General features: G+C 40.5%; 1 non-coding gene across 1 annotated transcript; it reads right to left on the reverse strand.

Moving 5' to 3' along the window:
• Positions 1 to 3,513: 3,513 nt before the first annotated feature.
• On the reverse strand, positions 3,514 to 3,620 carry LOC130741530 (small nucleolar RNA R71). The gene has a single exon (XR_009020424.1). It is a non-coding gene; the product is annotated as a small nucleolar RNA R71 (small nucleolar RNA).
• Positions 3,621 to 25,149: the final 21,529 nt, after the last annotated feature.

The following is a 25,149-nucleotide window of genomic DNA, read 5'->3' on the forward strand; positions in this document are numbered from 1 at the left end:
TCTTCTTCCACAAATTGAATTGGTCCTTACGTGATCTTTTTCTTTCTTTCTTTTTACTTTGTTTTCTTTCTTTCTTTTTTATCTAGTTTGGGAGAAAATACTAATAATATTAATAATACTTAATTTATATAAAGCATACAGGGTACAAAGAACATATCATCTTAAGCTTAATCGCGCTTATCGCTCTTATGCCGATAAATATCTAATTAATTAAACGCTTAATCTTACCTAGGTCTTACATCTGGCGCCTCTCCACCAGTACTCAGCTTCACCCAACAGCAGAAAGGTTGCCATCCCCACCTTGGCTCCCTCAGCAGTCTGTAACACACCAAAGATCTTCTCTATTTCTTCAATCCCGAGATCCGCTTTGTCCGGGTCAGTACCTCCCGAAAACTTAGGTGGATCTTGTCTCCTGAAATCATTCAACCCCTTGTTCTGATCCAGAGTCACCTTCCTCTGACGCTGGTGTTGATCACGCGCTTCCTCCGCAGCTCGCCTCAAAGCATTGTCATTTGCTTGATTAGTCATCGCTTGAGCCATAGTGGCCATCATTTCCGCCAGTTGATTCGTGTTCACCATCGTCTGTTACCCCCAAGAAATTATTAGTCCAAATCGTATGATAGCACCAACACTACTCCATATGATTAAGTAACAATGCAATCAATTAGAACGAAAAATCGTTCTGCAGACAATCAATTTTCACTCTTTGCAGAGTCACACAACCTAGCACAGAAGACCTATTCCCCAAAGACTCCCGAAAGACTCGACTAAGCTCTGATACCACAATGTAACACCCCGATTTCCAGGTGTCACTTTAGTAACTAAAAATAAACTTTACGCGGAAAACAGGTAATTTTTTTTCGTTTTAATTAATAAAAGCGATTGAAAAATAAAGACATAACCCAACGACTAAACTAACCGATATACAAATATATACACATGTACAGCCTCAACTGCACTCCCACGTCACGCGCACTCGCAGTGACTCCAAAGTAGTGTGCCCGTAGGCAAATATATACAGCACCGGTAATGTAAGTAAAAGTATCAAAAGTACAGTCATCCAAGAGAAAGTCGGCTCCAAAAATGGCCTGAACAAAAGACCCCTATACTCCGACAGACTCTCTGTGATTCCTCATCAAAAGAACCACACATCGGGAACCTACCCTGTCCCAAAAGTAAGACGAACTAGAGCTCTACTCAAAAAAATGACGCTACCTAACCTACCCTCCCAGTCCGGCTCATAGCTCCTCCTCCTCCTCCTCACTCAGCGAGTAGCTGTCCCCACTGCTGTCGGAGTCCGAGTCGGAATCCACCGTAATCATCTCGGTGTCCAAGTCTACGACCTCCCTCCTAACTGTCCTACGCACCGTCCTAGTCAAGCCCGTCTCAACATCCACCTCTCCAGTAAGAACATCCTCCTCCACCACCTGAACCAGGGGATCCACACGGTAGCCGCGCGGTGGAGTGAAAGGAAAGAGACGTGAGGCAGATGGGACATGATGACCCTAGTTTAGTAGTGTTTTTAGGGTCATTTCTTAGTTTGTTTTGAGTCTTTTTGTTGAGTCTCATGTAGTGTTTCATGCATTCTCATGCATTTTTATCTTTATTTGTGTTTCTACTTTGTTTTGGTAATTTCATAGTTTTATAGGGACCTTTCATGCATTTTAAGTAAGTTTAAGACTTTCATATCTTTTCTACTTGAATTGAGGGTCTTTTGTGCTAATAAACTCTTGGAAATCCTAGATATTTTCCTTGCTTTGTTCCCAAGCAGCTAGGTCTGAAAACTGATGAAGAAAGAAGGTCAAAAGGCTTGGAAAATTGAAGGGAGGCTTAAAGGGGAGTTAAGAAGAAGGTCAAGAGGCTTTCTAGCATGTAGAGAGCGCTCAGGCGCTCGTGTTGAGCGCCTGAGCGCCAATTGATTCGATGTTGACAAAATGCTAGAAAGGAATTGGCGCCTGAGCGCTCCTGATTGAGCGCCTGAGCGCCAATTACCTCCAGAGAGCTTGTTTTGGCTTGGAATTGGCGCTCGGGCGTGCTTAATTGGCGCCTGAGCGCCCAGACTCGACCTGTTTGCCTATAAATAGACTTTTTGTCATTTCTTTTGTAACTTTTGTCATTTTTATCAACTTTTTACATAAGTTAGAAGAGAGAGCTTGAGTTCTGAAGCTTTGGGAGCTTTCCCTAGGCCTTATGATCCAGGTTTTATCTTTACTTTCTTGTATGGATTCTATAGCCATGCTTGGCTAAAACCCCTTTTGCTTTGGGTTCTTTGTAAGACTTTGGATGTTTTAGCTATCAATCCTTTTCTATTCATGTTGTTCTGAGTAAACCCTTGAATCTCACTTCTATGCTTTATCTTTCAAGCTTGAATGCATGCTAGCTTTATGCTTTTCTATAATCATAACGATAGTTTGTTATAGAATTGAGACTTGTTGTGAGATTACTCCTTCTATACTTGCTGCTAGGAATAGAGGAAGGGTTGGGGTTTGTTGGCCTGATTTGTATGCTTAGTGCTTCTAGCAATTGTTTAGGTTATCAAGGAATTGAACCTATCTATTGGTTAGGAAGGGTTTTCTTTACGAGGCATCGATAGATGACTATCTAGGCTAGAACATCAAGGAGAGACTCGGGATTAATTGAATAGGAAGGTTTGCTAAAACTGAAATAGTTGAACAAGAACCCAAGGCAATCTCATCTCTCTTTTTCAATCGCTTTATTACTCGATCACTTGTCTTTTTACAAACTCAAGAAACAACCAATTATTAAAACTGAATTTTACTTGCTTTTCAACCTTAAACTTGAATCTTAAACTGAATTGCCACACCAATTCCCTGTGGTTCGATAATTTAAAACCCGGAGGTATTCGTACACTTGCGGATTAACCAACAAGTTTTTGGCGCCGTTGCCGGGGAATTGTTTGTGGTTTTTGGTTTAAGTTTTAAGTTTGTGGTTTTATTTTTGTTTTGAACTTGTCTAGAATTGGTGCTACTAATCTTTCTCTGTTTAGTATCAAACTTTCAGGCTACTCTCGAGAGAGACACCGTCATGGGTGGCCATATGACGGAGGAGGAGATGCAAGCCCATATCGAGGCAAGAATCCAAGAGGGGATCACCCTCCGATTATGTGAACAAGAAGTTGAGAATGCCAACCGGTCTCTTCGGGAACTCACTCCGGCTACCATGAGTTATGACTATCCCGGGAGCATTGTCTTTCCCGAGGGAGTGGGAAACTTTAAGTTGAGACCGGCATTCATCAACTTGGTGAGCCAAAACCAATATGGTGGAGGTACTTTGGAAGATCCACATGCTCACATGGAGAGGTTCATCCGGAATTGCAACACTTACCGTGTGAACAATGTTCCGACGGATGCAATTCGGTTGAGCTTGTTTCCATTTTCTTTGAAGGATGCAGCGAAGGAATGGCTGAATTCACAACCTCAAGGGAGTATCACTACTTGGGAAGACCTAGCAGAAAAATTCACAACAAGGTTCCTCCCAAGAGCTTTTTTGAGGAAGCTGAAAAAGGACATTATGAATTTTGTGCAAACCACTGAGGAAAATCTCTATGAAGCTTGGGAGCGCTTCAAGAAGCTATTGAGGAAATGTCCTCAACACAATCTCACCCAAGCTGAATTGGTTGCAACATTTTATGATGGTCTTCAATACTCTTGGAGGTTTGGCCTAGATGCGGCTTCAAATGGCGAGTAGAAAAGATGGCAGCGAGAGCCATGAACTCTGAAAATGATCGCCAAACCCGAAGGAATAAGTTTGAAGTGGAAGCTTATGACAAGCTCTTGGCCTCCAACAAGCAACTCACCGAACAAGTGGCGGAGATTCGAATGCATATTAAGGAGACCAAGGCTATTGGTGCAAGAATGACTTGTGTGGAGTGCAAGTCTTGTGGTGGACCTCATGTTAGTAACTTTTGTACTGACAATGCTGAGAGCAATGAAGCCAAAGCTATAGCTCAAGGAAGCATAGTTCCATCCTCAAATCATGAACCTCTTGTCCAAACACAAGTTGTTGGAAAGGTGAATTGCAAGAGGAGTTTAGAGGAGCTATTGGAGAGTTGCATCAACCGCATGAACAACAACCATAAGAACCAAGAGGCGGCTATCAAGAACTTGGAGAACCAACTTGGCCAGCTAGCCAAGCAAATTGCCGAAAGGCCTCAAGGTAAATTTCCTTCCGATACTATCCCCAATCCCGAACAAGAAAATTCTGCTGTTGTTACCACTAGGAGTGGGAGAGTGTTACATGAGTTAAAAAAGAAAGTAGAGGGAGAAAAAAGTGAGAAGATAGTTGAGGAGGAAGTGAGTGTTCCTATTAAAACTAGAGTGATGAATGATCCTATTCCTGAACTTAGCAAAGTTCCATTTCCTAAAGCATTGGCTAAGAAGAATTCGGATAAAAAGTTTTCAAAATTTATGGATGTTTTTAAGAAACTCCATATTGATATCCCTTTTTCCGATGCTTTGGAACAAATGCCTATCTATGCTAAGTTCATGAAGGACATTTTAAATAAGAGGAGGAAGTTGAGTGAGGTTGATGAAACTATTATGATGACCGAGGAGTGTAGTGCCATTTTGCAAAGAAAAATGCCTAAGAAGAGAAGGGATCCCGGGAGTTTTACTATCCCAGTGGAGATTGAGGGGTTGACTGTTGTTGAAGCCTTGTGTGATTTGGGAGCGAGCATCAACTTGATGCCGCTTAGCATGTTTAGAAGGCTGAACTTAGGAGAGGTCACCCCGACCATGCTCTCCTTACAAATGGCGAACCGATCCCTAAAAACACCTTATGGGATCATTGAAGATGTGATGGTTAAGGTTGATAAGTACGTGTTCCCAGTTGATTTTGTGGTGCTAGACATGGAGGAGGATGCTAAGATTCCTCTCATTCTTGGCCGACCCTTCTTAGCCACTGGTAGGGCTAAGATTGATGTTGATAAGGGTCAGCTCATTCTCAGAGTTGGTGAGGACAAGGTAAGATTTTCGGTTTTCAATCCTAATTTGCAAACTATCATTAATGATGGTTTTGTTTGTGATATGATCAAAAGCTTGTCCAGGTCTTCAAAGGAGACCCCCAAGGTAAGTGAAAAAGATGTTGAGCTTAATAAAGCTCTCATCAAGCTTGTTAGTGAAAACAAGTATGGGGGGTCTAAAGATGAGAATTTCCAAGCTCACATGGCCCGATTCATTCAAGCTAGTCACCTTGTAAAGATGGAAGGTGTGACTAGTGATGAGCTCATGATTAAGCTCTTCCCTCACTCCTTGAAGGGGGGAGCAAGGATTTGGTACAATGGTTTAGATGAAACTCTCTCTTGGGAGGAATTGTTCCAAAGGTTTTGTGCAAGGTTCCTACCTTGTTCATATGGAAGGAAGATTGATGGTAAGGAATTTCCTTCCTAACACCAAAGGAAGGAGAGTCCACCTAGGACTATAACTTAGGGCTGCTTGGGAGACAACCCAAGTCTTGTTTTATTTTACTTGTTTGTTTGTTGCATTTCTATAATCATAACGATAGTTTGTTATAGAATTGAGACTTGTTGTGAGATTACTCCTTCTATACTTGCTGCTAGGAATAGAGGAAGGGTTGGGGTTTGTTGGCCTGATATGTATGCTTAGCGCTTCTAGCAATTGTTTAGGTTATCAAGGAATTGAACCTATCTATTGGTTAGGAAGGGTTTTCTTTACGAGGCATCGATAGATGACTATCTAGGCTAGAACATCAAGGAGAGACTCGGGATTAATTGAATAGGAAGGTTTGCTAAAACTGAAATAGTTGAACAAGAACCCAAGGCAATCTCATCTCTCTTTTTCAATCGCTTTATTACTCGATCACTTGTCCTTTTACAAACTCAAGAAACAACCAATTATTAAAACTAAATTTTACTTGCTTTTCAACCTTAAACTTGAATCTTAAACTGAATTGCCACACCAATTCCCTGTGGTTCGATAATTTAAAACCCGGAGGTATTCGTACACTTGCGGATTAACCAACAGGACAACAGACTCCCTCTTCGGCTGCACGAGCCTCGAGGACGACGCCACGTCGGTAGGATCGATAGCAGTAGCAGGAGGTGGCGCAACAGGTGCAGCAACATCAGGCTCGATCTCAGCTGGGTCCTCGTCATCAGAAGAAGATGAAGTCGGAGGTGGTGCAGGTTGTCCTCGACCCGTACCTGTTCCACAGCGAACTGAAGGCGGCAAGTCAAAGCTCAGCTCCATACGTCGTAGCACTCCCCTCGTCAAACGTCCACGCTCGTCTGTCCGGTCCTCCATGACCCTTCCCCGGTACGTCGCTCGGTGACCCGCAACATCGATCACCCAAGCGGTGGGGGCATGACGGTCCACCAACTCATCGAAAACCAGTCCGCCATCGACATCTGGCAGCAGGCCGACCGCCCAAACACACACATGAAACCAAAGCCAAAGCGCTAGGGTCAACTCACGGAAATAAGTAGTTATACACTCAACATGTGACAGGGGTATAGATATATATGTTGATATATATAATATATATATAATCCTGGCATGTTAATGGCTCGAACAATGCTTCAATAAATCAAATAGCATACAATTCTAGTCAGAGTGAATGTATGCGTGAAATGCAATCAATATGATCCGGATAGTTCAAGTGGGATGGGCACCATCGAGTCAGTCCTAACACCGGCCTAGTGTTTAACCATTTCCGCTCGGGTGTCGCTTACAAACCCATGCATAGTCGGATCAGCCCGCTATGCCGGATATACACCCAGGTGTTCTTCGATGAAGGCAATCCCCAACCTTCGTGAAGCATTCCCGTTCTTCACTAGTGAAGCATTCCCGTTCTTCACTCTTGATGAAGCATTCCCGTTCTTCATCGCATGATGCATGATGCAATATGGTTAGCCAAACATCGAATCGTCCTCCCAACGCAAGTGTTTAGCCCAAAACCCAATCTCAAAACCCAAGAGTTTAGTGTCGGTCAATACAACACAACTCCAACAAAAAGACCCAATGTCAAAACCCTGAGTTAGTGTCGGTCAATACAACACAACTCCAACAACAAGAGTACTAAGGTACTCGGTGACTTTCAATCGTCACCGTGGCTCACCCCCCCCCCCTTGGGGTCCAGCAATTCTCCAAAAACCCACAACAAAAGTCGACTTTTCCCCGTCTTTCGCAATTATTTTCCCCTTTTGTTTTCCTATGTTTATTCGTTAATAAAAATGTTTCGAATCAAATTATTCAAGTTATGAGTTTAGTTCTTGAAGTCTAAGTTTCCCAAAGTCTCTAGTTTTCAAAATCCTATTCATTCTAAGTTTTCCAAAAACCCACCAAAAGAAATTTCCCGGGGAAAGTCTAAGTATATCAACGAATACCAACGAATGGCCAAGTCTCAAACCCCACGTTTGAACTTGCCTAGGGTTGTTTCCCCCAACTCAAAATATCAAATATCACCAGTTCAATGACTCCCCACTCCGAAGTCGCGTCAAAACGCACAATTCAATAACATCTCAACATCATAAGTTATGGAAAACATCATAACATCAGTTCATCATCATAATCAATATCAAAGTAAAGCATAAGTCGAATTTATCGACGCCTATCATGCAGTCATAGCTAATAGTAAGTTGCCCTAACCTCCAGCTGCTCCAGCCTCGTGGTTTAAATTTCCTTCACACGTTTGCTCTGAAAAACCCAAAGTTCCCTCAACTGAACCTCGGAGAAAACAAAGCAAAAATCCAAACAAAATCGATTAGCTCGATCACAATACAGCTAATTAACGATAGACAAAGCGTTACAGAATACAACAGTCGGGTACGAAAAGACAAGTTTTCGAAAACGAAAAACTCCCCCCCCTTGAAATAGCTCTCGGCCATAAAGAGAAATAAGCTCCGGCTCTTTTTCTTCGATCTAATCTGTTTACAAGGTAGTTTTAGGGTAAAACTAAGGCAAAGAAACTTTCGGAAAAATTTTCGGACGATCGGATCGAAATACGGCTAATCAGGGGCGTTTTGGTCCAAAATAAAAGCTCAAAACCTCAAAGTTAACACTTCGGAAAACAAATTTGACAGCGATGTTCCTAACGACATTCGTAACAACTAATCCTAAAGGGACGAAATCGGATTGCGACTTTTCGACATTAAAGTTTCGAAATGTGCGCCAAAAAGGGTTTTGAATCAGTTTTTCAGATCCTTGACAACTCGATCAAAATCGGCGAATATCGGCGAAGGTTCTAGGCTCTTGGGCACATACAAAAGATACCCCAACAGAAAAATCAGGAAAAACGGACAGTTTTACGAAAAGCTCGAAACTTTGAGCACAGAAATAGCTAAAGAAACGCAGTAGAAACAGTGATCAGAGGTAAGAATCAAGCTTGTTACCTCGATACCTTGAAGTAGGAACGAACTGCGCGAAGATCGGTCAAGTTTCGGCGAAATTTTTTCTCTCCTTTCCTCTCCTTGAACTCGCGGCCTCTAAGGAAGAAAATGAAGATATTTTTGAATTTTTAACTATTTATAGGAAGGTGAAATCGCAGGAAAATAAAAATTTAGCGATTCCGATTTTTGCAGCACATTCACTGATGAATTCTAAGAGAGATTCTAGCGACAAAATTCCAGAACTCAAAACGAATCTCTAACATTTGGGAAAAACGATATCTAAAATCCCAAAAGCAGTGTAAGTTAATCTGTCCCGAAAAACTACTTTTTGTTGTGATGGTCAGACGACAAAACTTCGTTCTGAAGAAATATTGGAAACATCGAAACAAATCTGGCAACGCAGAAAGAAACTTCGTTAAAAGCTTCGAATAGAAAAAGTCTTCATCCAGTGATTGAATTTAGGGTTTCGAAGCAAAGAAATTAGCGTCGTCGGACTTCCGAGAAGTGAATACCAGCGTGCGTACAGTCTAGGGTTCCGAAATGAAACACTGGTCGAAGGAAAAATAAAGAGAACTTATTATTTTCCCAAGGATTTGAAACCTCACTTAAACGTTGCTTTAAAAGCGAAATTACCCTATTCTGGACACTTTCGCCCTAAGGCAGGTGTGCAGACGACTCGCACTAATTCCTAAAACAACTATGAAACATTCCTCAAGCAATTCCTGAACTTTCTTCTTCATTAATCTTTCTCGAACAGCAAACTCTGGTCACGCTTACACTGATTCTACGCGTGAGTCGGAAATTAAGTTGCTCTGTAAATCCAGGTGTTACACTAAACAATATATCAGGTCTGGAAGCTGTTAAATAAAGAAAAGAGCTTATCATTCCACGATAGAGCTTCTGACAAACCTTAGACGAAACTTCCTCTTTCTCAAGAATGCATGTTGGATGCATTGGAGTCTTAGAGATATTGCAGTCACTCATGTTGAACTTCTTCAGAAATTCCAAGGTGTACTTCTTCTGATGGATATAAGTGACTCCTGGTCGTTGATCAATTTGAATTCCCAGAAAGTACTTGAGCTCTCCCATCATGCTCATCTCAAATTCAGCCTGCATCATCTTAGAGAATTCCTTGCAGAGAGAGGGATTAGCAGAACCAAATATAATATCATCAACATAAATCTGAACTATGAGAATATCATCCTTATAGGTTCTGCAGAAAAGAGTGTTGTCACCTTTACCCCTTACAAACTCATTCTTCAGAAGAAAAAATCTAAGCCTTTCATACCAAGCTCTGGGAGCTTGTTTCAGTCCATAGAGCGACTTCTTGAGCTTGTAGACATGCTCTGGAAGCTTGTCATCTTCAAATCCAGGAGGTTGATTGACATACACTTCCTCTGAAATGTAGCCATTGAGGAAGGCACTCTTGACATCCATGTGATGAAGAATTATGTTGTGATTCACTGAGAATGAGATCAGTAGCCTTATAGCTTCAAGCCTTGCCACAGGGGCAAAGGTCTCAATGTAATCAATCCCTTCTTGTTGACTGTAGCCTTGAGCTACAAGTCTTGCCTTGTTTTTCGTGACTTCTCCTTTTTCATTCAGTTTGTTTCTGAATACCCACTTGGTTCCTATGACATCGAAACCTTTGGGTTTAGGCATTAAAGACCAGACATCATTCTTGGTAAACTGATCTAGCTCTTCTTGCATTGCCAGAATCCAGCCTTTATCTTCAAGAGCTTCATCAGCTGATTTGGGCTCAATGAGAGATACAAGTCCCTTCAGACTCAGAAGAGTCACTTCTGAAGATTTGAGCATGGACCTCGTTCTGACAGGAGCATCTTTGTTGCCAAGAATCAGTTCTTCTGGATGAGAGGCAGCTATTCTCTTCTTCTTCTGAAGTTGATCAGAAGTTGTTGGAGCATCTTCTGATGCTTCTGCCTCTGGAGCAGCATCCTCTAGGCTGTTCTTTGGTTGATCTGCTTCCGATGGATTAATGCTGAGATCTGCAAATCTTTCAAACATCTTTGACTTTTTTGAGCCAAGCTTGTCATCAAATCTAATTTGGATAGATTCCTCAACAGTTTGAGGGACAATATTATAAATTCTAAACCCTTTAGATCTTTCAGAATAACCAAGAAAATAGCATTTTAAAGCTTTAGAATCGAATTTACCCAATTGCTCCTTTGTGTTGAGCATGTAGCAAGTACTCCCAAAGGGATGGAAGTAAGAGATATCAGGTTGTCTTCCTTTGCATAGCGCATAAGGAGTCTTCTCCAGAATTGGTCTAATGGAGATTCTGTTCTGGATATAGCATGCAGTGTTGACTGCTTCTGCCCAGAAGTGCTTGGCCATACTTGATTCTTGCATCATGGTGCGAGCCATCTCCTGAAGAGTTTTGTTCTTTCTTTCAACAACTCCATTTTGTTGAGGAGTGCGAGGACAGGAGAAGTTGTGAGAGATCCCTTGAGAGTTGAACAATTCTTCAAAAGCTTTGTTCTCAAATTCTCCACCATGATCACTTCTGACAGTAATCATTGAAGTTTGGAACTCCTTCTGAACTTGGGTAATGAAGTTGGTGAACATAGTGTGTGTTTCATCCTTGTGCCTTAAGAACTTTACCCATGTCCACCTGCTGTAGTCATCCACAATGACTAGCCCATACTTCTTTCCTCCAATGGATTCAGTTTTCACTGGTCCAAAGAAATCAATGTGAAGTAGCTCAAGGGGTCTTGTTGTAGATACCACATTCTATGCTTTGAAAGGCTTCTTGGTGAATTTTCCCTTCTAACAAGCTTCACATAGAGCCTCTGATGAGAACTTCAGACGAGGCAATCCTCTGACAAGGTTTAGCTTGCTTAGTTGAGAGATCTTCCTGAGGCTTGCGTGCCCTAGGCATCTGTGCCAAACCCATTGCTCATCATTAACGGACATGAGACACTTGACCTTCTGAGATAGCAGTTCAGAAGATTTGATTTTGTAGATGTCATTTCTTTTCTTCCTAGAAAACAGAACAGATCCATCTGTTTGACTGACAGCTTTACAGCAGGTTTGATTGAAAATCACATCATAACCTTTGTCAGCTGTTTGGCTTATGGAGAGCAAGTTATGCAATAATCCTTCCACCAGAAGTACATCATTAATAACTGGAGTTTTTCCATCTCCTATGGAACCTTTTCCAATGATTTTTCCCTTCTGGTTTCCTCCAAAGCCAACGTCTCCTCCTGACTTAAGCGGCATTAGTTTTTGGAATATAGACCTTATGCCCGTCATGTGTCGCGAGCATCCACTGTCCAGGTACCATGACAGGTGTCTTAACTGAGCTGCATAAGATATCTGCAACAGGAATAATTTTTGTCTTAGGTACCCATAACTTGGGTCCTTTCTTGTTAGTTTTCCCAGAAGTTCTCGGAACTTTGGGTGCAACAGGAGGATAGTACAAGGGAACTTGATCATAATATTTATACATGTCAAGTTTAAACTTTCCCTTTGGTTTTACCACCTTGGGTGTAACCTTTTCTGGAATGACAGTACCGGCAGGAACAAAATGCTTATGCAAAGGTTCGCGTTTGGGCTCAGATGGCTCACCTCTCATAGGTTGGGAGTAGCCAAGACCACTGTTCCCATTTCTACTTATGCCATAGATCATTGAAGCCGTAACACTTCTGTCTATGCCTTTTGCTAGGAACCTTTGAAACGCTTTCTCATATAAGGTTTCATGCTTAACATCAGATGATGCAAGTTGATCTTCTAGCATGTCATTTTTAGCACGAAGAACAGAGTTGTCATTTTTAAGAGATGAGTTCTCTTCAATGAGTCCAGAGACTGACTTCTCATGAACTTCTGATGTACTAGTTTTAACAGCATATTTTCTATTAAGCTCTTTATGTTTATTTAAAAGCACATCATCTTTCTTCATTATTTCAGATAATGCAGTTATTAGTTCAGATGAAGAAAAATTACAGAATACCTCATCGTCATTCTCAGAGTCTGAGTCATCTTCTGAAGCTATCATATCATCCTTTGCTTCAGCATCTTTGCTAGTGGTAGCCATCAGAGCTTCCACAGCTTCATCTTCTTCTGACTCAGCTTCATTAGAGTCAGTCGCATCAAAGGTCACAAGAGCTTTCTTCTTGAAGAAATTTCTTGGTCTCTTGTCCTTCTTTAGCTTGGGACAGTCACTCTTGTAGTGCCCAGATTCCTTGAACTCGAAGCAGGTGACTTCCTTCCCTGAGGACTTCTTCTGACCAGATGAAGATTCAAATCTTCCTTTACTTTTCCTCGGTCCTTTGCCCTTGCTTTGTCTGTTCTTCTAGAGCTTGCTCAATCTCTTTGTGAAAAGAGATAGCTCCTCATCTCCAGAAGCATCTTATAATTCTTCAGAGGAATCTTCCTCTTCTGCCTGATAGGCTTTCGCCTTGTCAGATTTTGACTTAAGAGCAATAGATTTGTCTTTCCTTTGAGACTTGTGCTCTTTGAGTTCAATCTCATGGCTTCAAAGATGACTCACAAGCTCTTCTAGCTTCAAGGAGTTCAGATTCCTAGAAAGCTTCAGTGCAGTAACAAAAGCCATCCACTCCATAGGCAAACTTCTGATGATCTTTTTGACATGATCACCAGTAGAGTAGATCTTGTTTAGCACCCTGATTCCAGCAATCAGAGTTTGAAACCTTGAGCACATCTCCTCAATGGTTTCACCAGATTCCATCTGAAACTGCTCATATTGTTTTATGAGAGCAAGAGCCTTAGTCTCCTTGACTTCTTCATTTCCTTCGTGCGTCATGACCAAGGAGTCATAGATGGATTTTGCTGTTTCTTTGTCAGAGATCTTCTCATATTCAATATATGATATTGAACTGAACGGCATGGACTTCGCCTTGTGATGATCCTTGAAACACTTCTTCTAAGCGTCAGTCATTTCAGTACGGGGGATCTTCACTCCTGCAGCATCTACTGGATCAGTATAGCCTTCCATGACCATATCCCAGAGATCTGGGTCAGTGCCAAGGAAATAACTTTCGATTCTATCTTTCCAGTACTCAAACTTTTCACCATCAAAGACTGGTGCTCTGATTTGGTTGTTGTTGTTGTTGTTGTCAGCGGAAGTATTGACTTGGGCCATCGTTGTTTTTCACACTAGGTTCTGGATCACTGATCACTGTTAAGTGTATAAATCAGAACCGGAGCTCTGATACCAATTGAAGGTGCGAAAAACACTAGAAAGGGGGGGGGGGGGTTTGAATAGAGTTTTTAACCAAAAGTTTTCCCCTTTTTAAGTTTTGACAAACTTAAGGAAAAGAACTAGGTGCTAAAGAATATGAAGTAGAGCACACAAGTATTTTATCCTGGTTCACTTCAGATAAAAGCTCAAGTTAATCCAGTCCACCCGTGAAGGTGATTTCTTCCTTCTTCTGATGAAGGCAATTCACTAAATCAATGAATGTTACAACTGCACTTGCAACCTGCAAAGTGACTAACAGTACACAGATTTTCTCACTAGTATACTCTCAAGAAGCTGATCTACCGATCCTCTCAAGACTAGCTAAACACTGAACCAAACTTGATTCAGTCCTCTCAAGATCCGACCAAACTTGGTCTCTTGAGGAACTTTACAAAGTGTTTGTAAAAGGTTTTGGGTTTACAAGAAATGCTTCTGAAAAGCTAATGGTAAACTCAGATGTTCAAGAACAATGAAGAAATATTGCTAAGAGATAGGTTAGAAAGAACTCAAGAAAATTAGCAAAGTTTCTTAGCTTCTTTCTTCTATGTTCAGCCCTTATATACTCCAAGGCATATGGTAGCAACAAAATTACCTTGAACAATTGAATTTGGCTAATTAAACAAGAACCATTCAGCCTTTTTTTTTTTTTTTTGAATTTTCGTTTTTTTTTTTGAATTTTCGTTTTGTAATTTGTTTTTGATTCTGAACAATTAACAAGGCTTAACTTTTGCAATGGTTCAGCCAAAAGAAACAAAAACTAAAATCAAGGAAACAAGAAATGACAATGAGTTGCTAACCAAAATTCCAGATAAGAAAAGAAACCAAAATCCTAGAACCGGAGCTCTGATACCAAATGATATGCCCCAAGTTGATGCAAGGGCTTGATGGATCGTCTAGGATGATTTTAGGACTTGAGAAATCAGAGTTGGAAGGGAAAAACAAAGAAGAATTTCGTGCAAGGAAAAGATGGACAGAATTGGAATGGAACTTTATGGATATGGAAGTGCAGACGTCACACAAAGGTGGTGGCAAACCTTTGATAAGTCAAAGGTCTTGAATCACTCAAGGGATATGAGAATCACTCTCAACAAACTGAACTAACTCAGAAAAAAATAATCTTATTCATTCATGTTTCCATGCTTGGCCGTCCCTCCCTTTTAAAAGAGTTTGGCTTTGTTTTTGAATTACAAAGGTGAGATATGGTCTTAACTCCAATTAATGACTAATTATGGAGTTTTAACATCCAATTCTGAGCTGAAAATTCAAATAAAAACTCCTAATGAGCTGGTCAAGCTCAGCTTGTAACAGCCCCTAAACTTTCTCTCATAACATTAAACAAAAATAGGAAATTAACTTCAATTGAAGGAGATTCTTGGAGTTTTACTTCAGCCATCAAGAGCTGATGCAAACTTGGAATATTCCTCCCTTAAAGCCTTCTTATTCACGCCCCACATGCCTCCACTTCAGGTCCATTAATTGCTAATGCATCCTTGGTGTATTAGGGACTTATTGGATTGAAAAAAAAAAACTAGAAATAAAATTCGAACTCAGCTCCAATTAATTGGGCTGATCTTGGACGACTTCCTCTTCATATTTCATGAGGAAATTCACCAATTTGGGCTCAAGTTCGTGCACATTGGTTCCTTCCTCAAGAGCTAATGCTATCATCTGTTGAAGTGCTTCCTTGGCCCTTTTAGCCCTTGCCCTAGTCATTGGTCCTCCAAGTCCTTTTAGTGCTCCATGACCCTTGTCCTTGTCCTTGTCCTCATCATTCCCTCCCTCTTGAAAAGGATTTGACCTCAAATCAAATTCTCCTCCATCTGCATCGAAGAGAGATAAATCAGAGACATTAAAGGTTGAGCTGATGTTATACTCACCTGGAAGCTCTATTTTGTAGGCATTGTTATTGATTCTCTCAAGCACTTGAAAAGGTCCATCCCCTCTAGGTTGGAGTTTGGATTTCCTTTGTTCTGGAAACCTTTCCTTCCTCATGTGCACCCAAACCCAATCTCCGGGTTCGAACACCACCTCCTTTCTTCCCTTGTTAGCTTGCCTAGCATAACTCTCATTCTTTCTCTCAATTTGAGCCTTCACACGCTCATGCATCTTCTTGACATATTCAGCTTTGCCCTGTCCTTCCTTGTGATTGAAAACAGAAATGTTAGGCATAGGCAACAAATCAAGAGGAGTCAAAGGGTTAAATCCATACACTACTTCAAATGGAGAGCAAATTGTAGTGCTATGGACAACCCTATTGTAAGCAAATTCAACATGAGGCAAACACGCCTCCCAAGCCTTTAAATTGGCCTTAAGGACAGTCCTAAGCAAGGTGCCTAGGGTCCTATTAACCACCTCAGTTTGCCCATCAGTTTGTGGGTGACAAGTGGTAGAGAACAAAAGTTTAGTGCCTAACTTCCCCCATAAAGTCCTCCAGAAGTGACTTAGGAACTTGGTGTCCCTATCACTAACTATGCTTCTAGGCATCCCATGAAGTCTTACAACTTCTTTAAAGAACAAATCAGCAACGTGACAAGCATCATCAGCTTTCCTGCAAGGAATAAAGTGAGCCATTTTTGAAAACCTATCAACAACCACAAAAATGGAATCCTTACCATTCTTTGTTCTAGGGAGGCCTAAAACAAAGTCCATAGACAAGTCAACCCAAGGGTATTCAGGGATTGGCAAAGAAGTATACAAACCATGTGGCATCACCTTAGACTTAGCCTTCTTGCAAACAATGCAATGTTCACAAAACTTGATCACATCATGTTTCATTTTGGGCCAATAGAAATGTTCCTGTAAAGTTTCTAGAGTCTTTTGGACTCCAAAATGACCCATTAATCCCCCAGCATGGGATTCTTTAACAAGCAGTTCTCTAATGGAACTTTTAGGCACACACAACCTGTTTTCCTTAAATAAAAATCCATTGTGCCTATAAAATCCATTTTGAGAAACTTTCTCACAAGCCACAAAAATTTCAGCAAAGTTATCATCTTTTTCATACATTTCTTTCACATGTTCAAGTCCTAGCAATTTAGTCTCTAACATGGAAAGCAACACGTGTCTCCTGGATAAAGCATCAGCCACAATGTTACTTTTCCCTTTTTTGTGTTTTATGACATAGGGAAATTGTTCCAAAAATTCAACCCATTTGGCATGTCTTTTGTTCAACTTACCTTGCCCCTTCAAGTATTTCAGCGACTCATGATCACTATGAATCACGAATTCCTTGGGCAAAAGATAATGCTGCCAAGTCTTCAAAGCTCTCACCAAAGCATACAATTCCTTATCATAAGTAGAATAGTTAAGGGCAGCTCCGCTTAACTTTTCACTAAAATAAGCAATTGGGTGGCCTTCTTGAAGCAACACAGCACCAATACCTACATTTGAAGCATCACATTCAAGTTCAAAAGATTTAGAAAAGTTAGGTAAAGCAAGTATAGGTGCATGGGTAAGCTTATGCTTTAGGGCAGCAAAGGCCTCTTCTTGATTCTTTCCCCAATGAAAACCCACATTCTTTTTCACCACTTCATTTAGGGGTGCTGCCAAGGTACTAAAGTCCTTAACAAACCTCCTGTAGAAACTGGCCAAGCCATGAAAACTTCTTACATCACCCACGGATTTAGGAGTGGGCCACTCTTGAATGGCTTTGATCTTTTCCTCATCAACCTGCACTCCTTTCGAACTCACAACAAAACCAAGAAACACAACATGGTCAGTGCAAAAAGTGCATTTCTCAAGATTGGCAAACAATTGTTCCTTTCTAAGCATACTCAAGACAGATCTTAAGTGCTCAACATGCAGCTCAAGAGTAGTGCTATAGACCAAAATATCATCAAAGTACACAACCACAAATTTCCCAATGAATTCCCTCAAAACATGGTTCATTAGTCTCATAAAAGTACTAGGTGCATTAGTTAAACCAAAAGGCATAACCAACCATTCATACAAACCATATTTAGTTTTGAAAGCAGTTTTCCATTCATCCCCTTCTTTAATCCTTATCTGATTGTAACCACTTTTCAAATCAATTTTAGAAAAATAACATGCTCCATGCAATTCATCAAGCAAATCATCAAGTCTAGGAATAGGGTGCCTATACTTAATGGTGATGTTATTCAAGGCTCTACAATCAGAGCACATTCTCCAAGTCCCATCTTTCTTTGGTACCAAAATCACCGGTACAGCACAAGGACTCATGCTATTTCTTACCCACCCTTTGTTCAAGAGTTCTTCCACTTGTCTTTGAATTTCAGTGGTTTCTTGTGGGTTGCTTCTATATGCTGGCCTATTAGGCAAAGAAGCTCCCGGAATGAGATCAATTTGATGCTCAATTCCTCTCAGTGGTGGTAGACCACTTGGAACACTTGTTGGAAACACATCCTCATAATCCTGCAAAAGAGATTTAACACTAGAAGACAGTTCAAAATTTTCAAAAGTGTTAGTGTTCAAAATCTGATTTTTGCAAAACATCAAGTATAGGATCTGTTTTGAAGCTATCATCCTTTTCACCTCTCTCTTTTTGATCAAACAAATTTCTTTTCTCTCAAGTATTTCACTCTTTTCTTTTTGCTCTCTCTCAAGTGTCTCACTCTTTTCTTTTCTCTCTTGTTCAATCTTTTCTCTCATTTTCTTTTGATCCTCACGCACCTCCCTAGGGCTCAAAGGTTTGAGCGTAATTTTCTGGCCATGATGTTGGAATGAGATCTTGTTGGTGCTGCCATTATGATCAGAGTTGGTGTCATATTGCCATGGTCTTCCCAACAGTATGTGACTAGCCTCCATGGGAACAACATCACAAAGAACCTTATCCCTGTATTTGCCAATGGAAAAGTCAACTTCAACTTGCTTACTTACTTGTATTTCTCCATAGTGGCTGAGCCATTGAAGTTTGTATGGCCAAGGATGTGGTTTTGTGACCAGGTTCAGCTTCTCCACCATTCTTTCACTAGCCACATTAGTACAGCTCCCGCCATCAACAATCATCAAGCAAATCTGCCCATTGACAGAACATCTTGTGTGAAAGATATTCTCTCTTTGGCTTTCTTTCTTTGGCTTTTGTTGGCTACCAAGCATTCTCCGGATCATCAACAGTTCACCATTCATGGCTGCCTCCTCTTCTTCTTCACTTTGTTCTCCTTCGGACTCACTGGTGTAGTCTCCATCATCCTTAAGAATCATGGTCTTTTTGGAGGCACATTCATAAGCATAATGTCCCATACCTTGGCATTTGAAGCACTTGACCTCTTTGCTCTTTTTGGATGGTTGTTCAAGAGGTTTTGAAGAAGCTGAAGCTTGTGGTTTGGTGGCTGGTTTGCTAAGGGTGCTCGGCCCTTCATCTTTCATTCTGTCTCTCCAAGATGAATTGGAATTGGTAGAACTCTTCCTTGCAAGCCCTTTCCTTTTGAGTTGTTGCTCAACTTTAGTGGCCTTGTGCAGCAATTCTTCCATGTCTACATATTCCTGAAGTTCTACAATATCTCTAACATCATTAGATAAACCATTAATAAATCGAATCATGGTTACCTCTTCATCCTCCTCAAGATTGGCTTGCAACATAAGCACCTCAAGTTCTTTGTAATACTCCTCAACACTCTTGCTGCCTTGGGTAAGTTTTTGAAGTTTAAATTTTACATCCCTAGCATGGCTTGAAGGGACATATCTTTTCCTCATGATTCGTTTCATTTCAGCCCATGTTTCCACCGCTGGCTCCTCATTTCTCAATCTCTCTTTTGCAAACTTATTCCACCAAACAAGAGCATAGTCTGAAAAGTGAGCAGCTGCAAGTTTCACCTTTTGGTCCTCCACATAGTTGTTGCAAGCAAAGACATGCTCTATTTTGAGTTCCCACTCCAAGTATGCCTCTGGATCACTCTTTCCCTTAAAAGAAGGAATTTGGAATTTGACTCCCTCAATCCGAGCAGGTCTAGGATTTTCACGAATTCGTCGTGGCCTCCCGCCTTCACTGTCACTATTGTTCCGGTTCTCCATTTGATCCAGCCTTTCGTGGATCTCTTCAGTTTGCCTCCTCATTAAGTTTTCCAGATGTTGTGTAAGAGCCCGCATTTCGATGGTCGAAAGTTGCACTGCTGGTTGCTCCTCCTCTTCTCCTGACATCTTTGACAAATGAAAAGACTCAAGTAGAACAAACAAATGTTAGTGTTTACCTCACTTCTCTCGTGTTTCCCTCAAATTGGCTTTTCTATGATGTGCACTCTTGCCTTTTTCCACTCAAAAATTCTCACAATCTCTTGAGTAAATCAAAGTTAAGACACACAAAGAATTATGCCACCAAATTTGTGTAGAGTCACACAGATTAGAATAGACTTTAGAATATGAAACAAAAGAAGACAAGACAAATCACCACAGAAATGGAAAGGACTCAAAATATTTAGAGACTAAAGAAGAATTCAAGAACAAACAGAAAGAAGAAAATAAATTGGAATGCTAGCAACAAAATTACCTTGAACAATTGAATTTGGCTAATTAAACAAGAACCATTCAGCCTTTTTTTTTTTTTTTTGAATTTTCGTTTTTTTTTTTGAATTTTCGTTTTGTAATTTGTTTTTGATTCTGAACAATTAACAAGGCTTAACTTTTGCAATGGTTCAGCCAAAAGAAACAAAAACTAAAATCAAGGAAACAAGAAATGACAATGAGTTGCTAACCAAAATTCCAGATAAGAAAAGAAACCAAAATCCTAGAACCGGAGCTCTGATACCAAATGATATGCCCCAAGTTGATGCAAGGGCTTGATGGATCGTCTAGGATGATTTTAGGACTTGAGAAATCAGAGTTGGAAGGGAAAAACAAAGAAGAATTTCGTGCAAGGAAAAGATGGACAGAATTGGAATGGAACTTTATGGATATGGAAGTGCAGACGTCACACAAAGGTGGTGGCAAACCTTTGATAAGTCAAAGGTCTTGAATCACTCAAGGGATATGAGAATCACTCTCAACAAACTGAACTAACTCAGAAAAAAATAATCTTATTCATTCATGTTTCCATGCTTGGCCGTCCCTCCCTTTTAAAAGAGTTTGGCTTTGTTTTTGAATTACAAAGGTGAGATATGGTCTTAACTCCAATTAATGACTAATTATGGAGTTTTAACATCCAATTCTGAGCTGAAAATTCAAATAAAAACTCCTAATGAGCTGGTCAAGCTCAGCTTGTAACAGCCCCTAAACTTTCTCTCATAACATTAAACAAAAATAGGAAATTAACTTCAATTGAAGGAGATTCTTGGAGTTTTACTTCAGCCATCAAGAGCTGATGCAAACTTGGAATATTCCTCCCTTAAAGCCTTCTTATTCACGCCCCACATGCCTCCACTTCAGGTCCATTAATTGCTAATGCATCCTTGGTGTATTAGGGACTTATTGGATTGAAAAAAAAAAACTAGAAATAAAATTCGAACTCAGCTCCAATTAATTGGGCTGATCTTGGACGACTTCCTCTTCATATTTCATGAGGAAATTCACCAATTTGGGCTCAAGTTCGTGCACATTGGTTCCTTCCTCAAGAGCTAATGCTATCATCTGTTGAAGTGCTTCCTTGGCCCTTTTAGCCCTTGCCCTAGTCATTGGTCCTCCAAGTCCTTTTAGTGCTCCATGACCCTTGTCCTTGTCCTTGTCCTCATCAACTTCTGAAGGATTTGCCACTGTTCTGAACGAACATGGTAAGCTTTAGAACTCTCTTTTGGTTACCCTTGGGTCTTCTTCTTCTTCTGATGGAATCGGCTTGGGTCATAATTAGAACCTGTTTGTCACAACTCAAAAGGACAAATGTTAGAGTACCATAATTTTTTCATCCTCAAAAACCTTAATTGTAATCATCAAAATATAGAGATGAAACCACTGATCAAATCTTGATCTTACAACAGGGTGTTGGAATCCTACCGCGGCAGAACCGATCCGAAAGATCACCTTCCTTACTTCAATACAAAAATGGTGATCAGTGCAGCGTCGGATGCTGTTAAGTGCAGGATGTTTCCTTCAACCTTCAAGAGCACAGCGATGGCGTAGTTTACGACCATACCTCGCGGATCTATCACGAACTTCCGCGACTTCTCATCAAAATTCTTGATCCAATTCTCTGAGAGTAAGGTCAGGCAGGTTACGATTGACAATCTGTATAACCTGCACCAGTTTGAAGGAGAAACGCTGAAACAGTACGCGGCGTGTTATGGTGTCACGTATGTTGTAAGACCCGGTTTTAGGGCATATAATTTTAATAATAATATTGAATAATATTCTGTGAACTATTTGTGTTATTGTAAGATCAAGTTTTGATCGAGTAGGACAACTCTATGTTTTGATGATTACAAGTTAACATTTTAGTATGAACAATTTTGATACTCTAACGTGTTTTTCTGAGTGTGTTCTTACAGGCTCTTACCTATATCCAATCTCACACAAATCAGAAGCACTGTGCTTAAAGAGTGTCACAAGCAACGCTTTCACAATCTCTATGTTCAGTCTTAACAGTAGAAAAGCTTCAGAAGATCTGAAAGATATCAAGCTCTGATGTGGACTCAGTCACTTGAAGTTCTGAAGATCCAGACGTTCTGACAACCCAGACACTCTGAAGGTTCAGATGATCTGATGGTGTAGAAGACTCTGAAGATCCAGAAGCTGAAAAGTGGAGACTCTGAAGTCCAGAAGCAAAATGGCTCTGAAGACCAAGTACTTCGCTCTGAGTTCAGAATCAGAAGATACAATGGTCAGAGGATCCATGCTTCCCTCTGACTCTGATCAACGAGCTTCACAAGTTCCAACAACGAAGCATTACTCTGATCAGAAGTCTACTAAGTTAAAGGTCAAGTCACTATCTCAAGTACAAAAGCAAATGTACTATCCTGACGACCTACCTAACATTCTCAGCCACAGCAGAAGCTGGAATTTCCAGCACTGCCCTCCAACGGTAGCATTTCCATGCAGCGTTCAAACCCTAATCCTTGGAGTATAAATAGAGGCTGAAGATTGAAAGATGCGGTTGGAAGAATCTCACACACGCAAGCTATATTCAAACCTTCTAAGCATTCTTTCATCTCTGAATTCATTGTGTTTACTACAAGCTTTTTAGAAGCAATCTCTTTGTAAACGAATCTCAATTAAACAGTTGTTTAGTTTACCTTTAGGAGATCAAGGTTGATCGGATCCTAGAGAAGACTAAGAGAGTGAATCTTAGTGTGAGCTAAGTCAGTGTATTGTTAGTCACTTGTAGGTTTCAAGTGCAGTTGTAACAATTACCTGATTACTGGATTGCCTTCATTCTAAGAAGGAAGAAATCACCTTAACGGGTGGACTGGATTAGCTTGAGTGATTCATCAAGTGAACCAGGATAAAATCCTTGTGTGCTTTCCTATCTCTTATCTCAAGCACTTTATTTGTTCACGAAAGATTTGATAAAATCTTAAGGTGCAAGTTTTAACGTTATTCAAACCCCCCCTTTCTACCGTTTTTCATACCTTCAATTGGTATCAGAGCGCAAGTTCTGATTACCACACCTAACAATGTTCAGTGATCCGGGCCGGTGTGAAAAACAAATGGCTACCACCAGTGAAATGCAAAAAAATGGCTACAATGCAAAGCCTCCCATGTTCGATGGGCAAAGATTCGAATATTGGAAAGACATATTAGAAAGCTTCTTTCTGGGTTTCGATGCAGATCTCTGGGATATCATTGTGGATGGCTATGAGCGTCCAGTTGATGCAGATGGCAAGAAGATTTCCAGATCAGAGATGACTGCTGAGCAAAAGAAGCTCTACTCACAGCACCACAAAGCTAGAGCCATTCTTCTTAGTGCTATTTCCTATGAAGAGTATCAGAAGATTACAGATCGTGAGTTCGCCAAGGGCATCTTTGATTCTTTGAAGATGTCTCATGAAGGAAACAAGAAAGTGAAAGAATCAAAGGCATTGTCCTTGATCCAGAAGTATGAATCCTTCATCATGGAGCCCAGCGAGTCCATTGAGGACATGTTTTCCAGATTTCAGTTGCTGGTAGCTACACCACAAAAGATCATGTTATCAAGGTCATCAGAAGTCTTCCTGAAAGCTGGATGCCCTTAGTGACTTCAATAGAGCTTACAAGAGATGTTGAGAATATGAGTTTAGAAGAACTCATCAGCTTACTGAAATGTCATGAGCTGAAGCGCTCAGAGATGCAGGATCTGAGGAAGAAATCTATAGCCTTGAAATCTAAATTTGAGAAGGCTAAATCTGAGAAGTCAAAAGCTCTCCAAGCTGAAGCAGAAGAATCTGAAGAAGCATCAGAAGATTCTGATGAAGATGAGCTGATTCTGATTTCAAAAAGACTCAACCGCATCTAGAAGCACAGGCAGAGTAAGTACAGAGGCTCTGGAAAGGCTAAAGGAAAGTCTGAGTCCTCGTCAGGCCAGAAGAAGTCCTCAATCAAGGAAGTCACTTGTTTCGAGTGCAAAGAATCAGGCACTACAAAAGTGACTGTCCAAAGCTGAAAAAGGACAAGAAGCCAAAGAAGCACTTCAAGACAAAGAAAAGTCTGATGGTGATTTTTGACGATTCAGAGTCAGAGGATGTTGACTCTGATGGTGAAGTTCAAGGACTCATGGCCATTGTCAAAGATAAAGGAGCAGACTCAAAAGATGAAACAGACTCTGACTCAGCATCAGAAGAAGATCCTAACTCAGACGATGAAAATGAGGTATTCGCTTCTTTCTCAACCTCTGAACTAAAACATGCTTTGTCTGATATTATGGATAAGTATAATTCTTTATTGACTAAGCATAAAAAGTTGAAAAAGGATTTCTCTGCTGCTTCTAAGACTCCTTCTGAACATGAGAAAATTATTTCTGATTTGAAAAATGATAATCATGCTTTAGTGAATTCTAACTCTGTGCTTAAGAACCAAATTGCTAAGTTAGAAGAAGTAATTGCTTGTGATGCCTCTGATAGTAAACATGAATCTAAATATGAAAAGTCTTTTCAAAGATTCCTGGCTAAAAGCGTAGATAGAAGCTTAATGGCTTCAATGATGTATGACGTAAGCATAAATGGAATGCATGGCATTGGCTATTCTAAACCAAATAGAAATGAGCCTCCTATGCCTAAGGCTAAATCATTATATGAATGCTTCATTCCCTCTGGTACCATATTGTCTGAACCTTTACCTGTTAAAGTTGCTAACCCCCCTCTCAAAAAGGGAACCTTCTCTATGTCTAAATATCATGCAAAAATTCCTTTACATTATCATGTTTAAAGACCCAGAAGGTGATCAGAACCTCTGAGGTAACTAACAAGAGAGGACCCAGAAAGTGGGTACCTAAGGATAAGATTATCTATGTTGCAGATATCCTTGATAGCTCCACTGAAACACCAATCATGGTATCTGGAGGATGCTCGCGTCACATGACGGGAGAAAGGCGTATGTTCCTAGAGCTAAAACTTAAGCCTGGAGGCGAAGTTGGCTTTGGTGGCAACGAAAAGGGTAAAATTGTTGGTACTGGTACTATTTGTGTAGATAGTAGTCCATGCATTGATAATGTTTTATTGGTAGACGGTTTAACACATAACTTATTGTC

This window comes from Lotus japonicus, chromosome 2 (genome assembly GCF_012489685.1).
Source record: "Lotus japonicus ecotype B-129 chromosome 2, LjGifu_v1.2".
Taxonomy (NCBI): domain Eukaryota; kingdom Viridiplantae; phylum Streptophyta; class Magnoliopsida; order Fabales; family Fabaceae; genus Lotus; species Lotus japonicus.